Below are 20,398 nucleotides of genomic sequence, written 5' to 3'. Positions count from 1 at the left end.
TCTCTAGCCATGTGACGATAGGGTCATCAGGGCTTAACTGATAGGTGATTTCTTTCATAAGCTTGTTCAGGACAGGTGCATGGTGATTGGTCACCAACATAACCTTCCTCACGACCCTAGAGTCGAAACTATGGACAACGTCCCTTAGCCTTGTGACAAACAGTCACCGGGGTCATATACCTTGGCTATAATCATCTGGTCGTAGACCAGGCAAGCGCTTGTAAGTTCCTCGACCCTAGGGTCGGTCCCGCATTAATTCCATAGAGCCACTCAATGCGTGATCATCGACTTTAGAGTCGGTCCCTGACTAGTTAGTGTCCCAAACAGGTAATCAGCGTTCACTAGCATTTAACATGCAATCTATGTCCACATAAATCAACCAACATGCCTCAATATCAAGCCATGCATGTCATATACCTTTATAGGGTGCAACTGTATTCATACACTGTTTTCTTACCTTCGGTTCGAGCAAGAACAAATAAAAGAGTGACCCTGAGAACGATCGACCTTTTGGTCCCTTAGCGGTTACTTGGTCATAACCAAATTATGGGATTCCATCAATAAAATGAATAATAAAAAGTTCCCAAACCAAAACCTAACCTCCGGGACCTCAAACACTACTCAACCGGGTAGTAGGTTCAATCCCGAGGCCTTAGGCTTGAATCCCCATGCTAAAAAGCTAATTCTGGCCAAAAATGCCTTAAGGGCCGCGGCCCTCCTTGGCCATGCCGCGGCCCGCCCCTCAAACAAAGGCGCCTAAACCCAGCAACCCCCAAAGGCCGCGGCTCACCCTTGCCATGCCGCGGCGCAACGCCCATTTCAGCCAAAACCCCTGTTTTTCTTCCCTTGCGTTTTCTCTCGGAACCAACCCTTCAAACCCAATTTAAACACCACCCAAACCTCTTTAAAACACCCATTTAAACCTCCAAACATCACCCATAACTATCCCTCATCATAACCCAAGTAAAACATCCCAAGAACTCCCCTTGATTCCAACTTTCCATACCAAACTCTAAAGCTGAAAACTATGAACGAAAACAGAGCAAAACCAGTAAAACAATGGATAAAACTCACCTCAAACTCGAAACCAAACCCTCTTCAATGGCTGAGCTAGGTCTACAACCTCAACCTCCAAGTTCCCTAGCTTAATTCCACACCTTGAGCTCAAAAACTCCAAAGAAGAAACAAGAAAAATGAAGGAAAAAGAAGGTACGGGAAGGAGAAGAAGGGAACTCTGTTTTGGGTTCTATTTCACAGCCATCTATACATCATATATATCCAAAACACAAATGACCATTATACCCCTAGGTCTTTAAAGGTTTCTAAAGCCAACTCCAGGGTAATTTTGGTATTTTCTACCAAACCCGTTGATCATAATTAACGCTTCCCTTTTCCCGCTAATCTCAATATCCTCAAACACCAATATTTCACCTCCCGTTACCCATTAATGCCCGGTAACACTCCAATCATTAAAACACCCCGAGACTCACCCCGAGCCCCGAGCTTAAGCCCGTTATGACCAAACCGACATTTAAACATTCCTTGATCGTCTCATGCCAAATAGCTCGAACAAACCCACATCATAATGTGGTCTCAAATTATATTACCAACATGCGAATAAATAATCAATTTACCCTCAACGGGCCAAATTACCATCACACCCCTGTAATAACAAATATGGACTCACATGCATGCGTTTCACATCATATCATAATATAATCAACATATACATGCATTTAATCAATTAATAACATAATTAAGCAAGTACGGCCCTCCCGGCCTACTGTTCACGCCGTTAAATACATCGGAGAATTCGGGGCATTACACCGTCGGTCCTTGAGACTGGATTTGAAGTCGTGCCCTCTCAAGCTCTTCCGTCATTTTTTCCTGTTCATAAAAAGTGTTAGAAACACAACAATAACATAGTTTAATGAAAATAATAACACAAAAGTTTATCGAGTTGCATCGTTGACAAAAAATTTTGTCGATTTTCTCAAATGGCTATCTTTCCAAGTATCAATAACATGTTCATCAGGGTTCGCCTATACAAGTGTAGAGATATGAAGTTATAATGTAAATTTTTTTTAAATTAAATTAATATTTTTACTTACAAATTGGTAACGCTTAGCTACCATCGATTTTGTGCCTTGCGTCGATGTATACTTCATTTCTTTTCTTTTTTTCTTGTTTTGGTTGGATCGCGCAATAAATTTTGGACTAAAAAAAAACTGAACAATATCTTTCCAACTCTCCTTGGTGCAATGGTCAGGTGGGGCAATGAGAATACTCTCCAAATCTTCCGACTTAGAGTAATATTTTTTGAAGTGAGTATATCTGATGTTTTTTCTCTCAGAATATCTTTTGCGCATCTCTGTGTAGATAGTTTTCATAACTCTCTCGAGTTCTGGATGACCATCAACATTATAAAAATGCTACATTAAAAAATAACACGTTAGTTTAGTTTGTAAATGATTTTAATAAAAAAATTATACCACAAGAATTGTTCTAAATTTTTACCTTCATCTTTTGTACGACTTGTTCCTTAAATTGTTAAGGTACATCAGCAAAATCCAAGTAATGTCCTGGCAACAACAAGGTGACTTGGAGGCCTATCTTGTGGACAAAAGCTTGGTCCTCCAAGCCAACCACTTTGTCCGTCCTAGGATCAAGCTGAAGATCTAGTGGTTTCCCGGCATTCCGCCTTCGAATTTCAAGTGGTATGTTATTAGCCAGGCCACGACCCTTTCTTCTCGGCACTTCAGCTATCCACATTTTCAACAATAACCAAAATTTGAAATATTAATATATATTAAACATTTGTTGAGCTTGACTTTCAAGCTATGAACAAAATTTGAAAATTATTATTAACCTGACTCGCAGGAAAATGGTACTCTACTAGGATCTGGCGGGTCTAGACCACCACCATCTTCTCCGTGAGAGGTGGCTATATCCGCTGACATTGTACTTAGGAACAAAAATTATTAGTTAGTATCAAATATCACCAATGGAAATGAAAAAAATGATTACAAGTCCCATATATTATATTTTAAACGATTGTCTTTATTACAAAAATATAAAAACTATGTAGAATAATCACTATCACTTTCATCATTAATTAAATTAACATCAATCAGAGACACATGATTAACATCATCTTCACAAATATCAACTAGCAATTCATCTTCTTCACCGACTTCTTCTTCGCCTAAGTCGTCATTTATGAAATTATCATTCAATTAATTAGTAGGTGAATTTTGTATAGTGCCAATATATGTTGCAGGTTCATGAGATTCCATAACCAACTGACCGAGATCCACGGTCAACACAAAATTTGATGAGCTTCTGTCATGTACAACATCAACATCTGCATCAACTTCACCGTCCTCGATGTCCCAAATTTGACGATGATTGACATCCTCAACAATTTTCCAGTGTCGGCCTCTAAGTAGATCATCGAGATAGATACTTGCTTAGCTTGGCTAGCAAGTATATAAGGCTCATCGTTGTACCATTCGCTACTGACGTTTATACTGGTGATATTATTTTCAATGATTGTTTTCTTCTTGCTTGGATCAGTGTTAAACCATTTGCACCTAAACAATGCAACTGAATATGCACCAGTGAAAGATAACACCAGTATTTCTTGAAGCGTGTCATAATAGTTAAAACCTTCAGTTCCCGCAACAGAAACTCCACTATTCTGTGTGGTGCGCTTTTGATCTCAGTCATAAGCGATAAATCGAACACCGTTAACTATACAATATTCGTAGTAGGTTGCCAAGTGATTTGACCCAGATGCTAAAGCTAGCAACTCATCACCATTCTCTAAAGATCCAAGTTTGTGCAAGTCATATATCTAAATAAATTAATAAACCTATATTAGAATGACAAAAATATCATTACAAAAATAAAGGTTTAAAAATAATCTCAATTTTACCTTCTTATGAAACCACTGGCGAAAATTTTTCTTGTGTAAAAAATTATGATCACCATCTGGGTATTTTAGTTTGATCTCTACTAGGTGTTCGCTGTAAATTTGAATGATTTGACTACATTAGATCAAACAATTTGGAATGAACATAAATTTCACTTTAAAGGGAATAAACTTACTCTAAGTAATCCTGAATTTCGGGAGAATTTTCAAGTATGAACCATTCAGCCATTTCACGAGTCGCAAGGTCGAGAGGCTTGAGAGTTCCCTTTGTCACATTGAGATTGAAACACAGTAAGGTGTCGTGGGACATACACCTCATCTTCATTGCGATCAAGATGGTTAAATTTTGTTTTAACCCCTTTGAAATACATCGAACAAAATGTCAAAGCCTCATCAGCAACATAGCCTTCAGCTATCGACCCTTCAGGACGAGCTTTATTTCCCACGTAGTTCTTCAATTTTTTCATGTACCTTTCAAAAGGATACATCCACCTCATAAATACCGGTCCACCCAAAATCGCTTCTTCAGGCAAATGTAAGACCAAATGAATCATTATATCAAAAAAAGCCGGAGGAAAAATCAACTCCATCTTGCACAATATCAGAACAAGGTCTTTTTGTGCTTCCTCCATATCTATAACATTTATAGTCCTCGAACATACTTGCCTGAAAAAATTACATAGTTAAAAAATGGTGGTCGATATATCTTTTGGGAGAAACTTGCGAACACCCACTGACAGTAATCGTTGCATTATAACATGACAGTCGTGAGATTTCAACCCAATGATATTTGTTTCATTCTCGATTACTTTTTTCTTCAAATTTGAACAAAAGCCATCTGGAAATTTCACTTCTTTAATAAATTGACAAAATTGTTGTCTTTGAGCAAGAGTTAACACGTAAGAAGCATGCGGCTTCATCCACTTTCCATTCTCATCTTCATAAATCCACAATGATTCCCTTACTCCCATCTTCTTCAAATCATATATTGCATTAGTGGTGTCCTTAGACTTGTCATTGTCCAAGATTGTGTCGAGGAGACTATCACACACATTTTTTTCGACATGCATGACATCAATGTTATGTTTTAAAATGTTTGTACACCAATAATCAAGCTCGTAAAAGATGCTTTTTTTCCTCCAATTTCTGTCTTCCGCAACTCTTCTACGTTTCACACCTCCAAATTGCAAGTGTTTTCCAGGAACTTGGGGTGGAAGGTTGTTCACTTATTCTAATATTTCCTCACAAGTAAATCATCTCAGAGGACGTCTTCTCTCAATTTGGCCATCGAACTCAGTGTCCCTTCTCATTCGATGTGTACTGAACAAGAATCTTCTATGACCAACATAAGATGTCTTACCGATCACTCGAATGGAAGATGTGTCTTCATTACATGTGGGACAAGCTTTGTATCCCTGACCACTCCATCCAGACAAACTACTTCGAGCTGGAAAATCATTGACTGTCCATAAAAGGGCTGCGCACAGCTTGAACATAGTGTTGGTCGTACTATTTCTCGTAACAACTTCGTTAACCCTCAACTCATCGACCAATGGTCTTAGAAATACATCTATGTCCTTACCTGGTGATTTTGGACCAGGAATAAGGATGGTCAGCATCAAATTATTGTCTTTCATACATAACCAAGGTGGTACCAATTAGACAACAAAAGAAATTAAATGAATAAGCAAATACATAGAAACCCAACACGCTAACCTCAATTCTTGTTAGAAGGCCTCCAGTATTCCACTCTGTAATTCTAACCTCAACAGGTTCATTTAATTATTTTATCTGTCAAAGATAAAAAAAACATGAAAACACAAAGTAAAAAAAACAAAACAAGAAAGCTTCAACAACAATTTTGAGTGACACTGAAAGCAAAAATCATGATAATTTGTTACAGAAACAAAGTAAAAAAATTCTTGTACTTGTAAGTTCTACAAACATAGAAAGTAAGAAATAGAAACCAAAAACGGCAGTACTCAGTCCAAAATGTAATGGTCTACCTCACTATACACATCATTCATTCATTCACCTTCTAAAAACGCAATCAAAATTGATGATAATTTGTAAAAAAATAAAATTAGTTTATCATAAAAACCAATAACTTCAACACGCCATCTTAGTTGCTCCATTCACTCTTCATTCTTTTCAATAGGAAAACATTTACTCAAAATTGTAACAAAAAAAACAAGATATAATGACTAAATATACAACTACTCATACAAACAATTACACAGCCAAAACAATTCCCAAATATTCAACCCATTCGCTGCTACTGAAGAGTAACACAAACCCATAACAAATAAATCTCAATAAAAATAAAGCTTTCCCACCAAAAAAAAAAGAAAAGAAACAAAATAAAAAAATTATCACAAATATTGCTAGACAAACAAACTAGAACCCGTATTGGATAGAGTTTTCCAATCCTCAATCTATAAGAATATATTAAAAGTTGGAGAACAACCCGTGAAAAGCAAATAAAACAAATCCAATTTCAAATTGAGAAAAATACCTAAAACTAAATCACAAAAATACTGAAATTACCTCATAAGTTCGCTGCACTTCTCTACCAAACGCAGAAGCCTATGTTGTCAATTGAGGTTATGAGAGTTTGAGATTGTGAGTGATAGAGAGAGAGAGAGAGACCGGAGTTGAGAGATCGGGGAAGAGTGAGAATAGGAGAATCGGAAGGGACGGACAAACCAATTTTTCCTATATAACATTATTACCAGCGGGGACCCGCCGCTATTAATATTCACCCGCCGGTAATACACTATTAGCGGCGGGACCCGCCGCTATCACTATAACCCACCGGGACAAGGGTTATTACCGGCGGATATAGACCCGCCGCTAATGTTATTAGCGGCGGGTATTCTGCCGGTAATTATGGAAAATACCCGTCGCTAATAAATTTGAAACCATTCTCTTTCTCCTTTCCCGGGCATTGTATTAGCGGCGGACTACCCGCCGCTAATAATGGGTAAGTCCGTCGCTAATAAAAAAATTAATTTTTTAATTTAGTTTCCCCATTATTAGTAGCGGATCCAGTACTCCGCCGCTAATGACCTATACAATACCGGCGGACCCGGTCTGCCGGTAATATTTCCGTCTCTAAAAACGTTTTTTCTTGTAGTGTAATAAGAGAAAAAATGGATACTTGACCCTATAAGTTATATGGCTTATGATCATGTTGATGTGGTATATATATTTATATATATATAGGGCACGATTATAATGGTGAATCGTACATTTTTACATATGTAGACTCCAGTTTTTTTACATAATGGTGTTCACACTGCTACAAATATAGGCTTTCTCAGCATTTTTTTTTTCAAACTTAAATAAAAAGCGTAGAGAAAATGTTTGAATGACTCTCAAATATCACATTTAATACCTGCCTAAAAAAATACTATGTTATTGCGGTTTTTAAAAAAGAACATAGTGCAAAGTTTCAAGTGTGGGGAATCGGAGACTTTTCTCCGTAGTTTTTATAAAAAAAACTGCAAAGAAAAATTTCACTACTTTTCTCAAGTCTATCAGTTTTTTCAAAATAAACACTGAGAAAAGTCCCCTTCCCTATATACTCATTCCCGATCCTTCACTCTCCTCATTTCCCTCAGTCTCTCATTCTAGTTGCGCGCAAGAATGGAAAACTCATCTTCCCCAGCCACGGTAATCACAATCTTCACCATTTTTATGTGTGTTTTTTTTTAATTTTCTTCCATGTTAATGCTTAAATCATGTATATATTCATAAAAATGATTTATTTTGAAGTTTTAGGGAAAAAATGAAGAAATTTTGAGTGGGTTTAATGGGGTTTTAATGTATGTTTATAGGTTGGTTTTTTTTACAATTTTTGATTGTTTTTTAATATTTGTGGAGGATTAGAAGACATTTTCATGCTTCAAAACAAGTATGATCTCTTAAACTTGACTTTGTTTTTTATTTAATATTTTAGATTTTAGGAATTTTTTATATTATTTACCTAATTTATTTGTTTTTTTTAATAATTTTAATATTAATTATGTTAATTGTTTACAATATATTGTTTTTTACATAATTTTTTATATTATTTACATAATGAATTTTTTTTAAGTTATTTTTTGTTAATTATTTTAGGAATCCAAATTTATTATTAATTTATCACTAATTTAATTTTTTTTTAGTGATTTAACTAATTTATTAGAAAGTTACTAGTTAAATTTGAGTTTACTTGTTTTAATTTAATAAGTAATTTTAAATACTCTAAATCATACAAATTACCATATTTACTAGTCATTGTTTAAACTTTTATTGTAGGAAATACTTGTTTGAATTTTAAGTGTGTTGAAATTATTAAAGATTAATTTTGAAGGTGAGTAATAATTACTACTTAATGTTTTATTTTTATTTTTTATATTATACAAACTATTATTAGAGGAGTTTGAATATATTAGATATTCATTCGTAGTGAAGTAGGTTTCTGAGATAAAATTGAATGTTTCGGAGATAACAGAAGGTTGAAAACATGAGTGTCATAGTGAAGTAGGTTCTGTGAATTATGTGTGCTGCAGTGGTTTATGGACGAAATTATGCATGTTGATTGTTGTGTTTTATTTAAATTGAATTTATAAGTAGTAATAATTTGTGATATGCTATAGAAACAGAGGAAACCCTGCTCAATTTTTTTTAAGATTAATATATTTATTGAACATGTTTTATAGGTTAGTATATGTAATAATTATGTTTGTTTATGTTGAAATTGTAAATACATATGAATTTTGGATATGTTATAAAAATAGAGGAAACTCTGCCCATTTTATTTTAGAATTTATTAATTGAACATATTTTTGTTCAATTACAATATTAATTTTCTTTTCAATATTCACTTAGGAATTAGGTAGATATTATCATTATGGATTAATCATGGATGCTTGAGAATAGAGAAACGCAACAATTTCAAGACGAATTCAACCAATTTTTAGAATTTTTCCAAATAAATTGTAGTGATCCGGAAATAATTCATTGTCCATATATAGATTGTGGTAATGGATCAAAAGGAAATATTACCATGATAAAGATTCATGTATTTTTTCAGGGATTTGATACAAGTTATCGTACATGGTATTGGCATGAGGAATCATTGAAAAATAATAGTCCCTATCACTTCGGGAGGCGAGGTGTTGATGATTTGGATTATAGTGATTTTGACAATCATCCTACGGAATTTCTTGATGAAGCACAACAAGAGTTTGTTGATGATCCTTCAAAATGCGATAAATTGGTTAGAGATACAGATAAATCATTATTCAATGGTTGTCTGAATCAAAGATTACCAACGATGGTGAAATTTTACAACATAAAAGCAGAAAATGTAGTGAGCGATAAATATTTTAGTCAACTTTTTAGCTACTTTTAAGGAGATTTCTCCATCAAATAATTGCTTCCCTGAGTCTACGTATGAACTGAAGTAAACTTTAAATTGCATAGGGCTGAAGTATGAGAAGATTCATGCATGTTTGAATGATTGTGTGTTATATTATAAAGAGTATATAGACATGGACACTTTCCCAGAATGTGATTTACCCCGCTACACTTGCCATCCAATTAGTCTTACTGAAAAAAGTTCGAGATTGTTTGACAAATGTTTCTATATTCTTCAATCATTTATGCGGAAAAAAATTAGAAATGAAAAAATTAGATGCATTGCATGGTAAGATAGTGGAAACTCTATGCAACCTTGATTTTTTTTTTCTGCCATCTCACACAATAATTAATAATATGCAGAGATTAATGACCTACTTTAGTACCAATTGTTGGAAAAACAACCAGAGTGCGCAGCGAAATGGGCATGGTGGGCCCAGTGTATATAACACAAAAAAATTTCCCATCTCTCATATAAACAGTTTATATGTTCAAGAAAACATCCAAACAGAAACATTAGTATACAATATTATTAATCATGCAACATATATATAAATATACACATATATATATCATATACACATGTACACAAATATTCAAGAACAAAAGTATTTACCTCTTAAAGCCTATCAAGTGTCCTTGAGTCTTTTCATATAAATATATATATATCGATTTTCCTATTCAACACTTTGAGCTCAAACCACGATCTTTCGAAGTGTTCTCTACACCTCAAGATGTGTGTGGGCACATAGAGAACATGATTTTATAATTTAGAAATCACAAGTATATCTCAACACATGAGAACTTAGATTATGGCTTGAGAAATGTTAGAATAAAAGAATAAGATGACAATTTCTTGTCTAACAAAAATTCTGAATTTTTTTTTTAATTCTTACTAATTTGTATTTCTCCATTTTATTCTTGTTATTCTATAACATATATATAGAGATTATGTATTAGCATATTATTCCTAATAATAATAGTAATATAATAATAATATCATAAAGATGATAGGAATTGATTTAGGTAAATATCTAACTTACCAAATTTGAAAATATTTATTTTTAAATTATTAATTAAATAAATAAATAAATAAAATAAAAACAACACAGATACATTATCTGTATACTACTACACGCATGGCATGGTCACTGGACTGTGTTATGCGTGAATAGCAGTATTCCCTTTTCAAGGATATTGTATTTTTCTTTTATTTATTTATTTAATTAAAATCAATCATTTCACAAAATATGGTATATCTTTTAAGGAAAAGATTACAACCATATTTCAAAATTCAAAATTCAAATTGATGATCATCATTATCATCATATTTTAAAACTCAATAAATAAAAAACTATTTTGAATTACCAATTTTATTTTCTCTCTCAAATAAAATAATTAATTTCAAAAATTAATTAATTTATTTATATATGTAAATTAATAAACATATTTTCAAAATTTTAATAATTAATTCCAAATTAATTATTCAATCTCAATTATCATATAATTGTATACTTGACCCGAAGAATAAAATTCTTCTCAAATTTCAAAATTACAGTTTTATCCTTGTATCAACTCTTACCTTCATATGGTATTGATAGAGCCACCCTGGGGACCTATGGACCTATAATATCAAGCTCCAATAAATATTAGATTATTAAGCAAAGCTCATTGATTCAATAATCATATTTATTAATCTCATGATTACTCCACTATAAATATGAGATTGAACTCTTGATAATTATAGACATATATTTACAAAGTACTTTATTAAATAATAAAATGTCCATTGATATAATTATTACATACAACGTTAATCATCTATTAATGGTTCATAATTAAAAGGGAATAAAATTACCATTGTACCTTTTTAACTATATCTTGTTCCTAGAGTACCATTGAGTTTACAAGTGAAGGTTGTGTCACAACAAGTTTACGACGTGAGCACTCATAACCTTTTCAGTTCCAAAAGTCAACCCAATAGGGAATCAATATTCAATCTATAAGAAGGTATAGATTCCATATCTGTTAAACTATGTCTCCAACCATATATATCATTGAGTCCCCAAAACAATTGTTCTTAGCCTGATCATTCTGACAAACCTTAACGCATGAATCAAAGGATCAGATGACATATATAGGAGTGCATAGTAACCTCAGGATTAAGATTATCGTGTATATGATCATCGTTTGATGTGTTTGATTAATGCTACGAAACAATGTTCAAACAATTATTAACAAATCACATTTGGTCCAGTTCTATATATCACTATATATAAAGTACATTCACTAAAGTGTCCTACTACACTAGTGACCCGGATCTAGGTCACTTGTATTCATATTATTGTTGGGAATAATGCCCTTAAAGCAATTGTAGTTGAAAAATGTTTTAAATGAAATAAATAATTGAATTGAATTATTATATATATAGACTATGTCCGATATTATATTGATAATATTAAGTTAATATCAGAAAATTCAAAAGTTTATCTGTGTAGTCTTAATCTCATATTGGTATGAGAGGATCGAGATTAAGATAATAAACTTAAAACAGTTCGCAGTAAAATAAAGTTATGGAATCTTTAGATTAATTATTGCTAGTACGGTTTGCTAGTATTATGAATACAATTGACCTAGATCCGGGTCACTAGTGTAGTAGGACACTTTAGTGAAGGTGCTTTATATATAGTGATATATAGAGCTGGACCAGATGTGATTTGTTAATACTTGTTTAAACACCATTTCATGGTATTAATCAAACACATCAAATGATGATTATATACACGATGATCTTAATCTTGAGGTTGTTATGAACTCCTATATATGTCATCTGATCATTTGATTCATGTGTTGATGTTTGTCAGAATGATCAGGCTAAGAACAATTGTTTTGGGGACTCAATGATATATATGACTGGGGACATAGTTAAATAGATATAGAATTTATACCTTCTTATAGGTTGAATAATGGTTCCCTGTTGGGTTGACTTTTGGAACTGAAAAGGTTATGAGCGATCACGTCGCAAACTTGTTGTGACATAAGCTTCACTAGTAAAGTAAATGGTACCCTAAGAACAAGATATAGCTAAAAGGGTAAAACTAGTATTTTTTTTTCCTTTTTAATTATGAACCATTAATAGATTATTAATGTTGTATGTAATGATTATATCAATGGACACTTTGTTCTCAGTAAATATATATCTATAATTATCAAGAGTTCAATCTCACATTTATAGTAGAGTAATCAGGAGATTAATAAATGTAATTATTTAATCAAAGAGTTTTGATTAATAATCTAATATTTATTAGAGCATGATATTATAGGTCCATAGGTCCTCAGGGTGGATCTATCAACATCATATGAAGGTAAGAGTTGATACAAGGGTAAAATTGTAATTTGGGAATTTGAGAAGAATTTTATTCTTTGGGTCAAGTATGCAATTATATGATAATTGAGGTTGAATAGCTAATTTGGAATTAATTATTAATTTTTGAAAATATATTTATTAATTTAAATATGTAATTTTCAAAATTCATATATATATATATAAATTAATTAATTAATTTTTTAAATTAATTATTTTATTTGAGTGAGAGAAAATAAAATTGGTAAGTCTAAAATAGTGTTTGATTTATTGAATTTTAAAAGATGATGATAATGATGATCATCAATTTGAATTTAAAATTTAAATTTTGAAACATAGTTGTCATATTTTCCTTAAAAAGATGAATACCTTATTATGTGGGAGATTGATTTTAGTTAAATAAATAAATAAAAGGAAAATGCAATATCCCTGAAAAGGGATATAGCAGTTCATGCATGACACAGTCCAAGGACTGTGACTGTGCCATGTGTGTACCAACTTCACTGATATTGTATCAGTGTTGTTTTTATTTTATTTATTTGATTAATTAATAATTTAAAAATAGTTTTTTTTAAGTTGGTAAGTTAGATATTTACCTAAATCAAATCCTATTATCATTATGATATTATTATTATATTACTATTATTATTAGGAATAATAAGGTAATAGAATTATCTCTATATATATGATATAGAATAAAGAGAATACACACTGTAACGTCCCAAAATTACCTAATAAGGCTTAGGACATTTATTAGGGGACATGGATGTAAATATATGGAGTTATATGTTTATTTGATATATTTGATTGTGATTATGTGAGTTATATGATAATATAACTAGTTGTGCATGTTTAAGGATATTAAAAATGCACGTGGGCCCGTTTCTTATTAGAAGGACAATTTTGATAATTTAGCTCGTTATGGGTATAATTGTATATATGTGATATATGTGTGAGACCACATTATTATGTGGGTTTATTTGAATTACTTGGCACGAGACGATCTCTGGGAGCAGGTTAGTGGGAAAGTCACAACGGGACCCAATACTCAACTCGGGGCGAGTCAATGGGTATTTTGGGTATTTGGCATTTAATTGGGTTATCTGGTAATGGGAATAAATAATTAGGGATATATTGGGAGTAAGTGAGTTTAGGAGGGAATACTGGGAAATTTGACCATTTTGCCATCGGGGATGTTTTTGGTACCCCGAGCCTCGGGATTAGCTTAAGTTAACTTAAGCCTTAGGAAACACAACAGAACACTAAAACACTGAACCGACTCTTTCTCTTTCTTCCTCTCATTTTCACTAAGCTTCCTTAAGTTAGTTTTGAAGAGTTTAAGAAGGATTTTTGCTAGAAACCAAAGAATTGAAGGCTTGAGATTGGGATTTGGATAGCTTGTGGCTAGGGGATCATCATTCACAGCTAAGGTTATCGCTAGGGGCTTGGAACTGGGATCGTGCTCGAGGGTCATCCTTATTTTACGCTACACTCGGACCTGAGGTGAGAAAACTGCACCCAATACGTGTTATATGTGATCAGGGCTTGGCCCGACTGTTATCAATAATTATGATTACGACTTGGGCCCTTGAGAATGTTTATGTTTAAGCTATTGTTTCACATGTTGATTGATCCTACTTGAATATTTTATACCTGCTTAAGTGTTTCATGTTTGTTGCATGGATTCCGTGGTTAGGGCCTGAGGCCCCGTTAAACAAGTATGATTAGTATTATGAGTTCGGTTACTCGGTGGTGTTATGTGATTAACATACATGCTTGCTCATTTTGTTGGGATATGCCTACTCAAATATGTTTCTGTATTGAAGTTTGAATACCTGGATCAGGGCTTGGCTTATTAGTCAAGGACGGCAGAAGCGCGCTGCGCGCTGGTCGAAAGGCTTAGGCCTAAATTAGCAATGTACTATTATGTTGGCTGACTCTATGGTCGTTGGAAAACCAAAGGTGTTGGGCTAGCTCTATGGCTAGTTACTCAGAGTTAAGGGCGAGGGCCCCAGGTGACTCTATGGTCACATAGCTAGGGCATAGGCCCGGGGTTGGCTCTATGGTCAACTGTGTAGGGCAGCGGCCCTAAATTGGTCCAATGACCATTTGTTTGTAACTAAATGACTATATGTGTAGGTTATTATTGATGGACATGCTAGATAAGTATCTGGAAATCTGCATTTTTCTGTTTATGCACATGTATAGTTTTCTTGTTGAGCTTTGGCTCACGGGTGCTTTGTGGTGCAGGTAAGGGGAAGGGAAAGCGTGACTAGCCATCGATTGGAGAGCTTCGGTGGTGACGTGTACATATGCGGCTACTCGACCACCACGATTGATGATATTTCAGAGGAACTAGGGTTGTAGCCTTGTTTTTGCCGCTTAGGTCGACTGGATGTAACTTTTTATGTATATACACCTTTTTAAAAGTTTAGTTGTAATATTTTGGGATCCCATGAACGTATGAAACTTTTTAAATAAAAGTCAATGGTTTCTTTAACCAAAATTTGTAACTCTAACCCTTGACATTAACCATAGTTACACGTTTTGAGCCAAATGACTTGATTAGCAAGTCTGACACAATTTAAAGTACACAGTGTAATAGTCCTGGATTAGGAGGACGTTACAACTTGGTATCAGAGCTGCCAAGGTTTAAAGGTTCCTGAATACTGGTTGGGCATGTACACTCGCCACTAAAGACAAGCTCGACTCAGGGTTCGGTAATTATTATGTGGTTATGTGTTTAAATGCTTAAACATTATATGAATGCCTTATCTGCGTGCTTGTTTAGGAAGCATGTGATAATCTGATAGGGCTTGGCCCTTGACTGTTGTATGCAAGATAAAGAACATGCTTATTAGCACTGTTAACACTGGCAGCGATTAAGAGAACATGCTTATTAGCAATGTTGTACTTGCGTAAATGCTTGGATATGTATATGTGCATTGTTATTTGCTGATGGATATCAGGAAGTGCTTATTAGCACCATGAATGAATATGTTGAGTGATGGCATGCTTATTAGCATTGCACTTGTTTGTTTATCTATTTGATATTGGGTCGTCAAGCGGCAAGAGGTATAGTTATTACTTACCTAATGACCGATTTGGTCATTGTAGGGTGGATTGAGTAACAATATGAATCCTCGAAGGTCAGAGAGGCTGGCTGGCCAAGAGTTACAAGCCAGTGAAGGGAATGACCAGGGCTAGGCCCCACTGCCAGCTCCAGAAAACTGGTAGTAGGTGCTTGCTGACATGCAAGCCAAGTTAGAGAGGCGGGAAGAAGAGATTTGCCTATTGAGACATTACAAGTTCCAGCAGGGAACCCACAGTCCGCGGTACTGGCAACCAGAGGTATCAATAGTAGTGCAGCCCCAAGCAGGGGGAGATAGGTAGGAACCCCTATATGAGAGGTTCAGGAAGCAACACCCTTCAGTATTTTAGGGCGGCTTAGATCCACTGAAGGCTGAGCAATGGATGACCATGATAACCACCATCCTGGATTTTATGAGGGTAGGTGGTAACGAGAGAGTGTCCTGCGCCACTTATATGTTTCGAGAAGATGCCTGAATATGGTGGGAGGTGGTATGCTAGACCAGAGTAGTAACCACCATGGAATGGGAAGAGTTCAGAACCTTGTTCAATGAGAAAGACTACAACGACGCAGTTAAAGCTGCGAAGGCTATAGAGTTTAACATGTTACTTCAGGGTAACATGACAGTGACTGACTACGCCCTGAAGTTTGACAGATTGGCAAAGTTTGCCGGGGATCTGGTGCCCACTGATGGGACCAGAAGAGAGATGTTTCTTCAGGGGCTACAACCTATGATAACTCGGGATGTTCGTATTACCACTATGCCAGGATTGACTACCTATGCACAGGTTGTGGAGAAGGCGCTTACAACTGAGAGCGCAGAGAACAAGATCTGGCGTGACAATGCAGCCAGAAGGGATTCTAGGAGGCCAGGACCTCCATTTATAGGTTTTGGTAAGGGCAGTGGCCCCGGTGATCAGAAAAGGAATACTCCGGATACAGTTTTAGCTTTAGGGCCAGATAAGAGGCCACGGGGCATACAGATGGGCCGCCAGAGTGGCGGTGAGACCTGGAGAGAATTCCTAGAGTGTACTCGGTGCAGGAGGCGCCATATTGGGGAATGTTGGGTGAAGGATTGCTTTGTGTGCAATAGTGTGGGCATTTGAAGAAAGACTGTCTGAAAGCCAGAAAGGAAGAGTCGAAGAAGGTGGACAGCCTAACGCCAGCTCGGGTGTTCACCTTGACCCAGGACGAGGCCGAGGCTAGTCACTCGGTAGTTATAAGTTAGCTTCCTAGTGCTGGAACCTTCTATACTGTTTTTATTGATTCAGGTGCCACACACTCTTTTGTTGCTAGTAGGATTATAGATGGATTGTGTAGACCATGTGACTTCCATCCTGTGGGGTTTGGTACTGTGTTGTCTACTGGGGAATTAGTGGTTTCCAGGAGATGGGTTAGATCACTACTAGTTACAGTGGATGGCAAGGAATTATCAATTGACTTGGTAGAATTGGCGATGACTAATTTTGATATAATACTAGGAATGGATTGGTTAGAGAAGTATGGGGCAACGATAGATTGCAAGAAGAAGATGGTAACCTTTGAGCCCGAGGGTGAGGACCCCTTTGTATTCGTTGGCACTGTGCATGGACCCTGTATACCTATGATATCTGTACTTAGAGCTAGAGACCTATTGCAAGGGGGATGCATAGGGTTCTTAGCTAGCGTGGTGGATACTACTCAGGTCATGCCAATGGGACCAGAACAGACCCAATTAGTCTATGAGTTTTTAGACGTGTTTCCAGAGGATCTGCCAGGGTTACCTCCACATAGATAAATTGAGTTTGTAATTAAATTGGCACCAGGAATAGAACCAGTATCTAGGGCACCTTATAGGATGGTTCAAACTGAGCTGAAAGAACTAAAGGTTCAACTACAGGAGTTACTAGACTTCAATTTTATCAAGCCCAGCTTGTTTCCATGGGGTGCACCGGTCCTCTTTGTGAAGAAAAAAGACGGTTCTCTGAGGATGTGTATCGATTGCAGGGAACTGAACAAGTTGACTATCAAGAACAGATATCCACTGCCAAGGATTGATGATTTGTTTGATCAGTTGCAGGGTAGAACAATATTCTCTAAGATAGATCTTCGATCTGGTTATCACCAGTTGAGGATCAGGGGGGAGGATATACCGAAGACAACTTTTTGCACCAGGTACGGGCATTATGAGTTCTTGGTGATGTCATTTGGATTGACTAATGCCCCAGCATCATTTATGGATTTAATGAACAGGGTGTTCAAAGATTACCTGGACTAGTTTGTGATAGTCTATATTGACGATATATTGATATACTCTCGGACAGAGACAAAATACGAGCAACACCTCAGATTGGTACTACAGAGGTTGAGAGAACACTGGTTGTATACGAAGCTCAAGAAATGCGAGTTTTGGTTGCCACATGTGACTTTCTTAGGTCACATAGTCAGTAAGGATGGAATTAAGGTGGACCCAGCGAAGATTGAGGCGGTCAGAGATTGGCCAAGACCTTAGAACGCTTTAGAGATAAGAAGCTTCTTAGGATTGGCAGGGTATTACAACCGCTTTATGGAGGGATTTTCCAAGATTGCGTCATCACTGACAGAGTTAACACGTAAGAATCAGAAGTTTGTATGGTCAGAAAAGTGTGAAGACAGCTTCCAGAAGCTCAAGAAGAGTTTGATCACCGCTCTGGTTTTGAGCCTTCCTACAGATCGGGACAAGTTTGTAATTTATTGTGACGCTTTGAGGCAGGGTCTGGGTTGTGTACTTATGCAGACAGGGAAATTGATTGCCTTTGCATCACATCAGTTGAAGGAATATGAGCAGAGATACCTTACACATGACTTAGAACTTGCAGCAGTAGTTTTTGCACTGAAGGTGTGGCGGTGCTACTTGTATGGTGAGAAGTGTGAGATATATACTGACCATAAGAGCTTAAAATATTTTTTCACTTAGAAGGATCTGAACATGAGGCAAATATGTTGGTTATAACTGGTAAAGGATTATGATTGTGAGATCCTCTACCACCCTGGGAAGGCCAACGTGGTAGCAGATGCCTTAAGCCGGAAGGGTTCAGGACAGTTATATAGTGCCAGGCAGATATCAAGGAAGTTGGCTGATGATATGACTAGAGCAGGAATTGAGTTAGTGGTGGGCCAATTAGCCAATATCACCCTACAGTTTACTCTCTTGGAGATGATCAAGGAGAAGCAATTAGATGACCCACAATTGGGAAAAATTAGAGGAGACGTCCTAGCTGGAATAGCTAAGGACTATACAGTGTCAAGCATGGGCTTGTTGAGTACAAGGATCAGATTTGCGTTTTGATGGACATCGGGAATAGATGAGAGATTCTGGATGAATCTCATTCTACCCCTTATTCTCTACATCCGGGCACCACAAAGATGTACCAATATCTGAGAGTTCTATATTGGTGGCCTTGGATGAAGAGGGACGTGACTGGGTATGTGGTAAGGTGTTTGACCTATCAGCAGGTCAAGGCTGAGCATCAGAGGCCAGCAGGGTTGTTACAGCCTCTGGATATCCCAGAATGAAAGTGGGAGGATATCACGATGGATTTCATGGTGGGGTTGCCCAGGATAGTGGGCCAGAATGATTCTATTTGGGTCATTGTGGATCAGTATACGAAATCATCTCATTTTCTACCAATGAGGACAAATTACATGGTTGACCAGTATGCAAATCTCTATGTGAGAGAGATAGTTCACCTTCATGGGACTCCGAGGTCTATCGTGTCTAATAGGGACCCTATCTTTACTTCCAAGTTTTGGGGAAGTTTGTAGAGGGCGATGGGTACACAACTGAAGTTCAATATAGCTTATCATCCTCAGACCAATGGTCAGTCTATGAGGACTATCCAGATATTGGAGGACATGCTGAGAGCATGCGTGTTGGACTTTGAAGGGTATTGGAATAAATATTTGCCTCTAATAAATTTTTCCTATAACAACAGCTACCAGTCTACCATTGGGGTGGCATCTTATGAGATGTTGTATGGTCGGAAGTGCACATCGCCCATTCGCTGGGATGAGATGGGTGAGAGGAAATATTTGGGTCCTGATGCAGTTCAGAGGACCACTGAGGCTATCGAGAAGATTAGAGCTTGGATGCTCGCATCTCAGAGTAGACAGAAGAGTTATTCAGACCCAAGGCGGAGGAACGTAGAGTTCCATGTGGGAGACTATGTCTTTCTTAGGGTTTCACCTCTGAGAGGGGTGAAGAGGTTCGAGAAGAAGGGCAAGTTGAGCCTTAGGTTTATGGGACCGTTTGAGATCCTAGAGGATTGGGTAGGTGGCCTATAGGTTGGCCTTACCCCCTGCACTTTCTAGTGTGCATAATGTATTCCATATTTCCATGTTGAGGAAGTATGCGTTAGGTGAAACTCATGTACTGAGTTATGACGATCTGGAACTAGAGGCAGACTTGTCCTATGAAGAACAGCCAGTCCAAATTTTAGACAGGAAGGACAAGGTCCTGAGGAACAAGACTATACCTTTAGTTAAGGTATTATGGAGGAACAACAAGGTCGAGGAAGCGACCTGGGAGTTGGAGGCAGATATGCAGACTCAGTATCCTGAGCTGTTCAGGTAAAATTTCAAGGAC

This window comes from Humulus lupulus, chromosome X, assembly GCF_963169125.1.
Source record: "Humulus lupulus chromosome X, drHumLupu1.1, whole genome shotgun sequence".
Lineage (NCBI taxonomy): Eukaryota > Viridiplantae > Streptophyta > Magnoliopsida > Rosales > Cannabaceae > Humulus > Humulus lupulus.
Note: the sequence above shows the minus strand (reverse complement) of the source record.